Here is a 13,441-nt window from a genome sequence, read left to right on the forward strand (position 1 = left end):
TCCCCGTGCTATACAGTAGGCTCTGGGTAATCATCTATTTTACAGAATAATGTGTATACGTTATTCCCATCCCCCCAATTCCTTCCTCATACCTCTTTGAATTCCCTCTGACAGCCTATTACGGTGCTTCCCACATACTAGGAATCAAATTTTTGCTGAGTTAGTGGTGAGGTGGCAGAGAGGAGAATTAACTTTTTCAAATAAGGCATAATTTCGTTAGAGCACTTTAGGAAAGGCTTAAGGTTGTTTTCTTCATCTTTAAAAAAAAAAAACTTGAAAAATGTATGTGGGCTAGACATATTAACGTTCCCTGGGATGGCCTGGCTCTGGTTACGTAGCGTCATGGCTGGGGTCACGCTTTCACCAGAGGTCACATTTTAGAGAATGCAGCTTTGAAGCTTCTCTGCACAAGGGTGTAGTTTCAAGTCACTAATAACTCAGGAACACTTGATCTCTTTCCTTATTCTTGCCCAGATGAGTCATTTTCTTGGTAGTTTACCTTGAGCTCCTCCTATTTATACACAGCAGACTAGCTGGCATGGAAAACTGTCTGCATCTGTCTTTCATATTCAAACATATAGCTTTTCTTTCTCTGTGTTCTTCTTTTCCTCAATCGTGCATTTCTCCGGTCCTGTTGTTTTTGCCGACAAGTAGAGAAATTTCTTCCAGGGTAAGTTGGTCCCAGATCCCTCAGGAAAGTGGGGTCTTTACCTTTGACTGAATTTATTATTTAAGAAAAAATAAATAACAAAGAGACTCACTGCATTGTTTCCCAAAGAATGATCCAGAAGAATTTCCACTTTTCAGAGCCTCATTTGTTTTCCAAATCCCCGAAGAGAGATTTGACTCAGCAAAAAATGAGTTTTGAGCCTTCTTCAGCAGCAGCAACGGCAGCTGAGCTGTGGATCTTGGCTCTAGGACTGGCCTAGTTATTCAGCAGATACTGTCCCAGCCAAGCCCTGGAAGAGATTTTAGCCACTGCCACAAAGGCTGCCTACCAACTGTTGCCTAGGTGAGGGGAGCCCTGGCCATAGACCCTGGCTGCCTCCCCTTCTCCAAATCTGCCTGATTCATTTGTTCACACCACACCTTCAGAGGGCAAGGTAGGCTTGCTTTCTTCTTGCTTGAGTTTTTTCCCCCCTCTTTTCTCCCTCTTTTTCTTTTTTGACCTGGCCAGTGATCCAGCCAAAAATGGAATTAGAGAAGGCACCCACGGATCATCAACAGACAAAACAAGAAAAACTACTGCTGCTTATTTTTAAGTTCTTTAAAATTTCATATATATATATATATTTCCCCCCCCCCCCCCGTGAGTATCTTGGGCTTTGAACCACACTTTGCCTTTTGTAGTTTTGACTTAAAGATTCGTCTTCTCTGAGTCTTGTAGTTGTAGGAAAGGCAACTGGTTGATAAATGGTGTGATGTACACATATGGAGTGGTTGTGACACAAAACACAGAAGCTTTTAAAAAAAAGATTGATAGATGTGACTACATAAAAAAAGAAAAAGGAGAAAAAAATAGAAAAATGCCATAGGTAAAGTCAGAGGAAAGATGAAAATAGAGTTAAATGTTTGAGGAGATCCCATCGTGGCTCAGTGGTTAATGAATCCAACTAGGAACCATGAGGTTGCAGGTTCGATCCCTGGCCTTGCTCAGTGGGTTAAGGATCCAGTGTTGCTGTGAGCTGTGGTGTAGGCTGGCAGCTGTAGCTCCGATTCAATCCCTAGCCTGGGAACCTCCATAAGCAGTGGGAGCGGCCCCAGAAAAGGCAAAAAGACAAAAAAAAAAAAAAAGAGAGAGAGATAGAAAAATGTTTGAAACATTTCTCAAAGGACTAATTTCTTTAATATAGAAAAAGCTTCTGCAAATCATCAAGAAGACAATCAATAATTTAGTTTAAAAATTGCAAAATATGGAGTTCCTGTCATGGCTCAGTGGAAACAACCTGACCAGTACCATGAGGACACAGGTGTGATCCCTGGCCTTGCTCAGTGGGTTAAGAATCCGGTGTTGCTGTGAGCTGTGGTGTAGGTTACAGACACAGCTCGATCTAACGTTGCTGTTGCTGTGGCCTTAGGCTGGAGGCTACAGCTCTCATCCCACCCCTAGCCTGGGAACCTCCATAGGCTGCAGGTGCAGCCCTAAAAGGTTAAAAAAAAAAAAAAAAAAGAAGCAAAATATATAAATTGAAACTTCAGGGAAATGCAACTAAAATGGCTTCTAAATGGGAAAAGATGCTCAAACTCACTCAGTAAAATAAATACAAAGTGAAACTAGATTCAGATAACATTTTCCACATATCAGATCCAACTGTACTGGCAAGACTGTGGGTGAGCAGGCACTTGCATAAAGTGCTAGGGGGCATATAAATAATTACCACTTCTAAGGAAGCAATTTGGCAAACTCTGCCAAAATTATAAATGCACACACATGTTAACTCAGCAACTCTACTTCTAAAATAGTTACCCTATGCATATGCTCACCCTGATGTGTAAAATGGCACAGACATAAGGCCATTCCTTTAAGCAGTGCTTATGTAGCAAAAGATTTTAGATAACCTACATGGAATACTATTAAGCTGTGAAAAAAGAACAAGAAGGCTCTTTGTGTCCTGACATAGAAATCTCTCCAAGAAATATTATTAACAGAAAAACTTAGGTTCTACATAGTGTGTATAGCATGTTCCCAGTTGAGAAAGAGAAAACATTAGAGCCTGATATAGAATATGTATTTACTTATATTTACATTAAGTATCCAGATGCAAGACACACAAAAATTCTCACAAGATGGGAATAAAATGGCTGGGACACGTAAAAATGTGTATGTTATGTGAATGTCTTTCCTAATAAAAAATTGAATAAAAAAGACTCTTAGAAAAGAATGTGTCGTAAAATAAGATTCACATACTAATAATGGCAGGAGTATCTGGGACTGGAGGCCAACCAGCAGGTCTGCAGCATGTGCCATTTGGACCCTGGTTGCATCATCATTCCCTCTTGTCTTAGTTTGGGCTGCTAGAACAGAGCATCATAGGCAGGGTGATTAAGGAACCGTTCTGGAAGCTGAACGTTCAAGGTCAAGGCGTTGGCAGATCTGGTATCTGGTGAGAACTTGCCTTTGTTTTGGAGATGGTTGTGTTCTCAGAGAAAGAGGGGAGAGGGAGGCACAGAGATCAAGAAGGATCTCTCTTGTGTCTCTTCTCAAGAAGGCACTAATCCCATTCCTGAGGACTCAACGCTCATGACTCAACACCTCCCAAAGGCTGCACTTGCTCATACCATCACAGTGGGGGTTGGGATTTCAGCATAAGAAGTTGGGGGGGGGGAGAGAAACACAAGGATGTAGTCCGTAGCATCCTTACACATACCTTCTTTTATATTCTATTTTAAAAATTTTGGGGTTCCCACCATGGCACAGTTAAGCATCCAACTCCCAACTCCCGTGGCTTGGGTTAAGAATCCAGTTGGGTTAATAATCCAACTCCAGTGGCTTGGGTCGCTGTGGAAGTGTGAGTTCAATCCCTGGCCTGGTGCAGCAGGTTAAAGTATATGGTGTTACCGCAACGGCAGCTCAAATTCAGTCCCTGGCCTAGGAACTTCCATATGAGGCATGGGCAACCATTAAAAAAAAAAAAAATGTCCTTGCTTCTCTCCAGTTCTCATCAATTTTCTAAATATACCTCTTTTTCTAAATGTCCTTGTTCTATAATTTATTATTATTGACCTACACATGAATATATTAGTCTGCTCTGAGCTGGAATAGCATTAAACTCTACTTGGAAACCTCATTAAGACAGGTGACTGAGTGAGTTTTTTAAGCGGGAGGCCTTGTTCTGAATCAATGGAGCCAAGAGTATATCGTTTGTCTTATGTGATATAATTAAACAGGAACAAAAGATGTAATCGAGCTGATCTCATCCCAAGGACATTTTCTTATAAATAACTTGGCTTAAGCCAGGTATGCTGGCCAGATCTAAACACATCGAGAAAAACCTTTCAGTTCATGTCTTATTCCACCGAAGTTTTGAAGAACTGCCACCGAGTAATAAAAGAAGATTTATGGACGGGCAGTGAGTTCCAAGTCACCACGGCCATGAAAACTCCAGCAACTAAGAACAACTCACTAAAAAATGTGACCTGCGGATTCCTGTTGTGGCTCAGTGGTCACGAACCCGACTAGTATCCATAAGGACCTGGGTTTGATCCCTGGCCTCACTCAGTGGGTTAAGGATCCAGCGTTGTCGTGAGCAGGGGTGTACGTCGCAGACGCAGCGCAGATCCCTCATTGCTGTGGCGGTGGTTTAGGCTGGCAGTTGTAGCTCAGATTCGACCCCTACCCTGGGAACTTTGTCCTGCTTTCTCTTTCTCTGTCTGTCTCCGTCTGTCTTTCTTTAGGAGAAGCCAGGAGCCAGGTTGCAACTTTGATGAAGAGGCCCACGTGCTCAGGCAGTGGGGCTTCTATCAATGGCCACAGGAGTGACCTTGGCAGCAGTCTGGCCTTCAGAGGACCACAGTCCTGGCCAACACGTCTGAGTACAGTCTTTTGAGATACGCTAAGACGGAACTACCTGCCTAAGCTGCTCATGGATCCTTGCTCCCCAGAGACGTTGTGACCTGATATGTATCATTTTAAGTTGCAGAGTTTTAGGGTACTTTGTTAAGGGGCAATCTGTAACGAATACAACCACGTATCACGAGTAATATCAACCAACCAATGCCTTCTCTTCTTCTAGAAAGAACCTCAGGGTGTTGCTAAGGTCTAGACATTAGGTACAGGGATTCCATTGGACTGGTTGTCCCCTTGACTCATTTAGCTACCTGGGGATATATTATCCACTAACTCAAACACTTGCCACTTCTGCCGTGTCATTCTGACTCACTACCACTTTTGGCACCAACGTGCAAGCCTCACAGGCAGCCGTTCAGAAGACCAAGGCCTCTGATGGGAACCAGTATTCTGATTTTTGTTGCTGCTGATGGTGAACTATTGTCTCGCATGTGTTTCCTTGATTCGGATCCAGACGAGTTCCATGAATTCTAGGCAGGGGTACCCTGTAGCACGTCTTCCTAGAACCTGGAAACAACTAATACTCTTTGCTTATATCTCAGTCCTAACCACTGCTGCTATCAACCTTACCTTTTCAGCCCTTTTTTCTTATCATTTGGGTCCCTGTCTTGTCTCTGCTTCCCTAATTCTGGCTTTCTAGTCTTCAAGTCACCTTTGATAAGTATCCTTCTTTGTCTGACTTGGCCCTGGGACCGTTCTCTGTTAGCGCTGCCTCGATGGTAGAGACCTGGCCCCAGTTTATGCTCCTGTTTACGCCAGAGCCCCTTGTGTATGCACCTGTCAGTCCCGAAAGAGCGATGGCAGTGGTTCTCCACTGTGGTTGGCCTAAAAAATCACCTGCAGAGCTTGAAAAACATTCAGATGCCCAGGTCCTATTCGAGACCGATTCAATTAGATTATCTACATCCAGGGCTCAGGCCTGAATATTTATTAAAAGCTTCCTTGTTGATTTTTGCAAGCAGCCAGATTTTAAAAGCAATAATGTGCAGAAAAGGCCAAGCAAGTTCCAACGCTGTACCCAGTAAACGAAAACCATCTGGGAACCAGATTCCCACTCAGTGGCTAGTGTGTGACCTCTGACTAGAGGCTGAGTTGACAGGCTTGCTGAGAAGCCCAGGGGCTTTGTTTGCGTTCTCCTACGAGATGCTCCATGTGCGTAAAGGAAACAGTGAGCAGAGAATTCAGAAGCCATTAGCTCGTGCACATGCTTCCAGAGCCGCCCTGCTCCAGGAGGACATCTGATAACCTGCAGATAATTATAAGTTTATGATGAACACACCCTTGCTGAAAGACGGCATAGCGCACATCTGTTGTTTAGAAAAAAATGTTGCCGAGATTTTGACTTGGCGCTAGGAATCTCCAACCATGGCTAATGATGTTTTCCTCTGAAAAATTCTGTTTGTGCACATGGAGATTCCAGATAGGATGGGTGTCGGAGCTACAAGAAAGAAGGAATGAGAAGCTGGCCTTTGGGGGAAGAATCAAAGTATCGGTGCCTCCAAATTCAGTCCTTAAACATAAACGCAGGAGTGGCCACATCTTTTCGCAGTTGCTCGCTACAGATCTGACGCTGAGAATATGGATGCGCTCTTTCAATTCGTGTGAAGAGTAAGATTCTCAAGATGAAGAAAAGGTCATTTGAAAGATCCTTTCAAATGCGTCTCCTCTAACACATGGATATAATGAGAGCATTTTTAAGGGATGCTAATATGCATAGCAAGCACATTTTGGATTTTTTAAAACATTTTAACATAGCAGGTGAAGACATTTTAATATAGCCATCATTGCTGCTGTATTGACTAATTAATAGAACTAAGTTAATTCTATTCATAAGGAAGACACATGGGTATGGATTAAGTTCCATCCATAATCTTTTTTTTTTTTTTTTTTCCCTTTGGCTGCGCCTATGGCATGTTGAATTTCCTGGACCAGGGATGGAACCCACGCTACAGCAGTGACCCAAGCAGCTGCAGTGACAATGTCAGATCCTTTACCCACAGTGCACAATCGAATCGGAGCTGCCGGCCTATGCCATAGCCACAGCAACTCGGGATCCAAGCCACATCTTTGACCTACACCACAGCTGACAGCCACGCTGGATCCTTAACCCACTGAGGGGGGCCAGAGATCGAACCTGAATCCTCATGGTTCCTAGTCGGATTTGTTTCTGCTGCGCCATGACAGGAACTCCCTTTTTAAAAAAAATTACGTATTTATTTATTTATCAAATGTTCCCCTTTAAGGCAAGTCCTCTTTTTTTTTTTTTTTTTGGCTGTATGTGGCATGCAGAAGTTCCCAGGGTAGGGATTGAACCTAAACTACAGCAGTGACCTGAGCCACAGCAGTGACAGTGCAGGGTTCCCAACCCCTGAGCCACCAGGGAACTCCAAGTTACAAAATAACATAATCGTGAGGTGTCATTGGTATTCTTTTCCCCCCTGTGCTCTCAGCATGCAGCAGTTCAACCCATCTCACATCAATGACAATGCTGGTTCTTTAACACACTGAGGGACCAGGGAACTCCTAGCCTGAATTTTTTTTTTTTTTCTGTGTCTGCAGGATATGAAAATTCCTGGGCCAGGGATCAAACCTGTATCTCAGCAGCAACCTGAGCCTCTGCAGTGACAACACCAGATTCTTAACCCATTGTGCCACCAGAAAGCTCAATCATTAGGTACTATTAAGGTAAACAAATTCAGTTGAGGCTATCTTTCATAATCTCATGTATCTTGCATGTCATAAGCCATGAAATCTCCTTTTATTAAATAGGTCTTCTTACCCTATTCCTAACCCTATGCATGAAAATATATGATTTAACTTAATCCTTAAAATGACCATTCAGAGGTACCATTCTGTTGATAAGAAGTATGTTAACAAAAGTATCTTAACTATGAAGCATATAATTAATCTGTGCGGGGAGTCAGAGATTGGAACATGCATCAACCAAATGCTATTTGTGGTACAGGTGGGATTAAGAATCTATGTCTTGGATACAGACCAACGGAACAGAATAGAGAATCCAGAAATAAACCCAGACACCTCTGGTCAATTAATCTTTGACAAGGGAGGCAAGAAGAACATAAAATGGAAAAAAGACAGTCTTTTCAGCAAGTATTGCTGGGAAACCTGGACAGCTGCATGCAAATTAATGAAATTAGAACAAACCCTCACACCATGCACAAAAATAAACTCCAAATGGCTGAAAGACTTAAATATAAGACACCATCAAACTCCTGGAAGAGAACATAGGCAAAACATTCTCTGACATCAACCTTATGAATATTTTCTCAGGTCAGTCTCCCAAAGCAACAGAAATAAGAGCAGAAATAAACCAATGGGACCTAATCAAACTGACAAGGTTTGCACAGCACAGGCAACTAAAAGGAAAACAAAAAGACAACTTACAGAACGTGAGAAAATAGTTTCAAATGATACAACTGACAAGGGCTTAACTTCTAGAATATACAAACAACGTATACAACTCAACAGCCAAAAAGCCAACAACCCAACTGAAAAATGGGCAAAAGACCTGAATAGACCGTTCTCAAAAGAAGATATACAGATGGCCAACAAGCACATGAAAAAATGCTCGATATCACTGATTATTAGAGAAATGCAAATCAAAACTACCACGAGATACCACCTCACACCAGTCAGAATGGCCATCATCAATAAGTCCACAAAAAACAAATGCTGGAGGGGGTGTGGAGGAAAGGGAACCCTTCTGTACTGTTGGTGGAAATGTAAGCTGGTAAAACCACATGGAGAACAGTATGGAGGTACCTTAGAAAACTATACATAGAACTACTATATGACCTAGCAATCCCACTCTTGGGCATATATCTGGAAAAAAATTTCCTTAAAAAAGACATATGCACCCGCATGTTCATTGCAGCACTCTTCACTATAGCCAAGACATGGAAACAACCCAAATATCCATCAACAGATGACTGGATTAGGAAGATGTGGTATATATATACAATGGAATACTACTCAGCCATAAAAAAGAGTGACATAATGCCATTCCATCTAGTTCAACATGGATGGAACTAGAGACTCTCATACTGAGTGAAGTAAGTCAGAAAGAGAAAGACAAATACCATAGGATATCACTTATATCTGGAATCTAATATAAGGCACAAATGAACCTTTCCACAGAAAAAAAAATCATGGACTTGGAGAATAGACTTGTGGTTGCCAAGGGGGAGGGGGAGGCAGTGGGATGGATGGGGAGCTTGGGGTTAAGAGATGCAAACTGTGGAATGGATTAGCAATGAGATCCTGCTGTGTAGCACTGGGAACTACGTCTGGTCACTTATGATGGAGCATGATAATGTGCGAAAATAGAATGTGTACATGTATGTGTCACTGGGTCACCATGCTGTACAATAGGAAAAAAATATTGGGGAAATAACAATTTAAAAAAAATTCTTTAAAAAAGAATCTGTGTCTTGGAGTTCCTATTGTGGCTCAGGGGGTTAAGAACCTGACTACTATCCATGAGGATGCAGGTTCAATCCCTGGCCTTGCTCAATGGGTTAGGGAACTGGCATTGCCACAAGCTGCAGCACAGGCAGCTTGATTCTTACGTTTCTGTGGCTGTGGCATAGGTAGGCTGGCAGCTGCAATTCTGATTCGACCCCTATCCCAGGAACTTCCATATGTTGCACATGCAGCTGTTAAAAAAAAAAAAAAAAAAAAAAAAAAAGGATCTGTAAATTGAGAAATACTGGGCCTGAGATGTGCGAACTGTCACTGTCAATCTGAGGCCGGCCAGGATGTCAGGCCAAGTGAGCTGGAGAGCCAGTGCGAGGAAGCCCCAAAGGGCAGGTGTAAGTCAGGTTTCCATAACTACCAGCGGTTTGGTTGGCAGGCTGCTTTCCAAGGGCTGATCTTCAGGACATGTTGGCAACAACGCTCCTGGACCCAAAGGGGAGGTGTGAGGCTTCCTGGGGCTGAAGACTGGAGGGAACGAGGGTAATTGGTGACAGAGCGGGGGCTCTGCACGTGCAAATTCTCTTTGGGGAGAAAGGAGAGAAAGGGATTTCATTTCCGTCGTTTTCTTTGGAGTTGCCCTGCAGTGAAACCATTCATTTTGTACTCACGGCAGCCTCGCGGTCCCAATGAGGGATTCGTTTCGCCATACTTTCATTTAGACACGGACTTCATAAAATTAGCAAACTTTTATTGATAGGCTGTTGACTTAGAATGTATTAATTTCAGGTGTACAACAAAGTGATTCAGTTTTGTACATATATATGTATTCTTTTTTTTTTTTTTTTTTTGTCTTTTGTCTTTCTAGGGCTGCACCCGTGGGATATGGGTGAGGGTCTAATCGGAGCTGTAGCCACCCGCCTACACCACAGCCACAGCAACATAGGATCTGAACCGAGTCTGCGACCTACACCACAGCCCACGGCAACGCCGGATCCTTAACCCACTGAGCAAGGCCAGGAATCGAACCCACAACCTCATGGTTCTTAGTCAGATTCATTAACCCCTGAGCCATGACGGGAACTCTCTGTATTCTTTTTGATTCTTTTCCATTATAGGTTATTACACGCTTGAGTATAGTTCTTTATACTATATAGTAGGTCCTTGTTGGTTTTCTGTTTTATATATAGTAGTGGGTACGTTTATTTAAAAATTTTTTTTTTTGCTATTTATGGCCACACCCGCAGCAGATGGAGGTTCCCAGGACAGGGGTTGAATTAGAGCCACAGCTTCTGGCCTACACCACAGCCCCAGCAATGCAGGATCCGAGCCTCATCTGTGACCTGTGTCACAGCTCACCACAATGCTAGATCCTTAACCCACTGAGACCAGGGATCGAACCCAAAACCTCATGGTTCCTAGTCAGAATCGTTTCCGCTGTGCCATGACGGGAACTCCTTGTGTACATTTTAATCACAGCTCCTAATTTATTCCTCTCCTGCCTCTTTCCCCTTTGGTAACGATAAGCTTTTTTTCCTATGTCTGTCAGTCTATTTCTGTTTGGTAAATAAGTTCATTTATATCATTCATTTGTAGATTCCACATAAGGCAATTATAAAATTTTTAAGCTTAGAAAGTGTTGCATCACTGAGCTTGCGATTATTTTTGTTTTCCTGTGCTGTGTTTTTGAAGCTCACCCTCTGTAAATTGAAATTCAGGTCATATGTCACTTCCTAGATGAGTAATATGCTTTGTGGTCCCCTAAAGTTTTTCTGTGTCTATACAGCACAAATTGCTTTGATCAACTTAATGAAAAGAATGTTCAATAAAATTTGGGTGGTTGTCTAGATAAAGCTCTTCAGTGTAATATAGATTAAAACATTGATAGCTCATGTTTTTCTTTCTTTTAGCAACCTGCAGAGGAATCTCTCACAACTTGATCAATTACTTGATATGCACTTGTTGATGCACAGTATAAACAAAGAACCCAGGACACATGGTTCAAGTGCTTCCTAAAAACCTATAGGTCTTTAAAGACAGTAAAATAGCCCATTAAATTGTTTTCTAAAAATGTGAACAAGAAAATATGACTCTTACAGAGGAGACAATTTTAATTTCTGACGGTCACATGAGGCAGGACGCCCTGGAATAAATTCACATTTGGAGGGAAGGTAACATCATTTGGAAATCATAGACTCCTAAAACGAAGTGAATTTGTGGAAAACAAGCACTATGCGTTTCCTTGGAAGGCCTTTGGGAAAATACGTCTCCAAGTTGTGTCCCATGCAGCCCGTGTTTCAGCGATAACACAGAAACCACGTGTCCTTTTGCTTTGCCTTCTTTTTAGTGATGCCTGATGTGGGTTGCTCATTGAATCTGACAATCAGATTGTCCTTAAAAGCAGCTGATCTCATTCCCCGTGGGCGCTGAGTTCCTTCTTCCCAAAGTCCTGGATGAGTCCAGAAGCTCTGGCACCGCCCCATGACTCAGCTCCCTGCCTGCTGGCCCCCCGAGATGGCCCTCGGACCCCTGCCGCCATCAGGCAGCAGAACCGCCTTCTTGCTATCAGAGGTCTCCAAGAATGCGGATGCAGCAGTCCGCCCGCGCTCTTAAGCCTCTTGTGGTTAACGTGAATAGCATTCTTTCAATTGCTGCCGATATGAAATGTCCTACGTCTTCAAGTCAACAATGAAAAACTCAGGGTCATATTTTTGCAGGAGATGCTGAAAATGTTTGAGTTGGGGTGGGGGGGGGGGTGAAACATTTTAAACTTGAGTGGTGGGTCTATTTATTCTGTGTCTAAATGTTGCAAATTAAGTTGAGATTTTTCAGTCGCTCAGGTTTTATTAGGAGAGAGAAAGTCAAGACAGACGGTACGCTCACCAAATAAAATATTTTTTATTACAGTGCTGAATACTTAACAAATAGTTATTTTTGTCCGTGGAAAATGGGCTGCATTAACTTCTCTGCCCCCTTAGCCCCCTCATCTGGAAAGTGGGGATAATAGCAGATAATGCAGAGAGTCAGAAAACCCCTCTGTCAGTTTTTATGTCTTAAAGCAGAGGGAATAATACTACCTGTGCAGCTGGGTCCCACCTTATTTTTTGTTAGGAATTTAGAAGCGGAGCCAAAAGGAAGTGTGCTAACATTCCCCGTAGAATTTGTTTTCTCAGAAACCTTTTTTTGCCTTTTCTTTAGGAAATTCTAAATCTCTACCCCCATCCCCCACCGGTTCCCCAGAGCACCTCCCCCAAACCTCCAATCGGAGTCCGAACCCCGTGGCCCAGCCTCTCACTTTCACTCCCTTCTTCATGCTACTACTCTTTGCCCCGAAGGACCCTCTTCCTCAGTCAAATCGACTGCCTCTGCTCCTTCCAAGGTCAATTCTGTGGTCCCTGGGAGCCCCGCCAGCTGTAAATGCTGCGTCTCCTCCTTCACCGTTGACCCCAAGGACCCTCCCGACATTCTGATTCCACCATTGCCACCACTGCCACGGCACTCATCATGCCAAACTGTGGCTGCTGATTGACAAGCCTGGCTCAATCACATTGTTTTTCTGGCCGTGTCCGTGGCAGGGAGACGTTCCCAGGCCAGGGATCGAACCCACACCACAGCAGTGACCCAAGCCACTGCAGTGACAAAGATGGATCCTTAACCCACTGCACCACCAGGGAACTCCTCAACTACATTTATATTACTATATTTGTCTTTTTGGTCTTTTTCTGGGGCCACACCCATGGCATATGGAGGTTCCCAGGCTAGGGGTCTAGCAGGAGCTGCAGCTGCCAGCCTACACTACAGCCACAACGATTCAGGATTTGAGCCGCATCTGTGACCTACACCACAGCTCACGGCAACATCGGATTCTTACAATATATATCTTGATTATGTAGGTTTCGGCAGAGTGCCTGACACAGAGTAAGTGCTCATTAAATGCCCACTGAATCAATTAACTTAATAAAAAGTCAAATATTTTGTGCATCATCTAGTTACCTGCCACTTCCAATTCCCTTTCTAACAGCCACTACTCCGCAAAGAACAAATCCATAGGAGAAATATCCATGTATCTGACACCTCTCTGTCGAAAAACTAAGTGGGAAAGGTGCTGTGGAAGAATGCAGGCATCTTGTTTGTGTATTTTGTGTACTGAAGTCCCTACACCTGTGTGTTTTGGGTAAAATATATAAGTAATAACATGGAAGATCATTTGTCAATATAACCATAGCCAGATCTTCAAGGACTTATTCATGTGTTAAGACAACCGACACTGCATTTGTCAGAGCAAAGCTATTTCTTTTCGGAATATCAGCGGTGGTCCAAGTCAGTTTGGAAGTTCCCCAGGGCCAGGGACCGAATCCAAGCCACAGCTGCAGCAATGCCAGATCCTTAACCCACTGCTCCAGGCAGGGGATCGAACCCACACCTCTGCAGTGACCTGAA

At 43.2% G+C, this 13,441-nt stretch overlaps 1 protein-coding gene across 49 annotated transcripts in view; it reads right to left on the bottom strand.

The window, feature by feature from the left end:
• Positions 1 to 13,441, bottom strand: part of LOC102164422 (uncharacterized) — a 412,252-nt gene that overhangs the window by 23,289 nt on the left and 375,522 nt on the right. The window lies entirely within an intron of this gene.

Source organism: Sus scrofa, chromosome 10 (assembly GCF_054392235.1).
Source record: "Sus scrofa isolate SSC_HxYL_T2T_F1_AM1 chromosome 10, Sscrofa_HxYL_maternal_Yorkshire_Landrace_v2.0, whole genome shotgun sequence".
Classification (NCBI taxonomy): Eukaryota; Metazoa; Chordata; class Mammalia; order Artiodactyla; family Suidae; genus Sus; species Sus scrofa.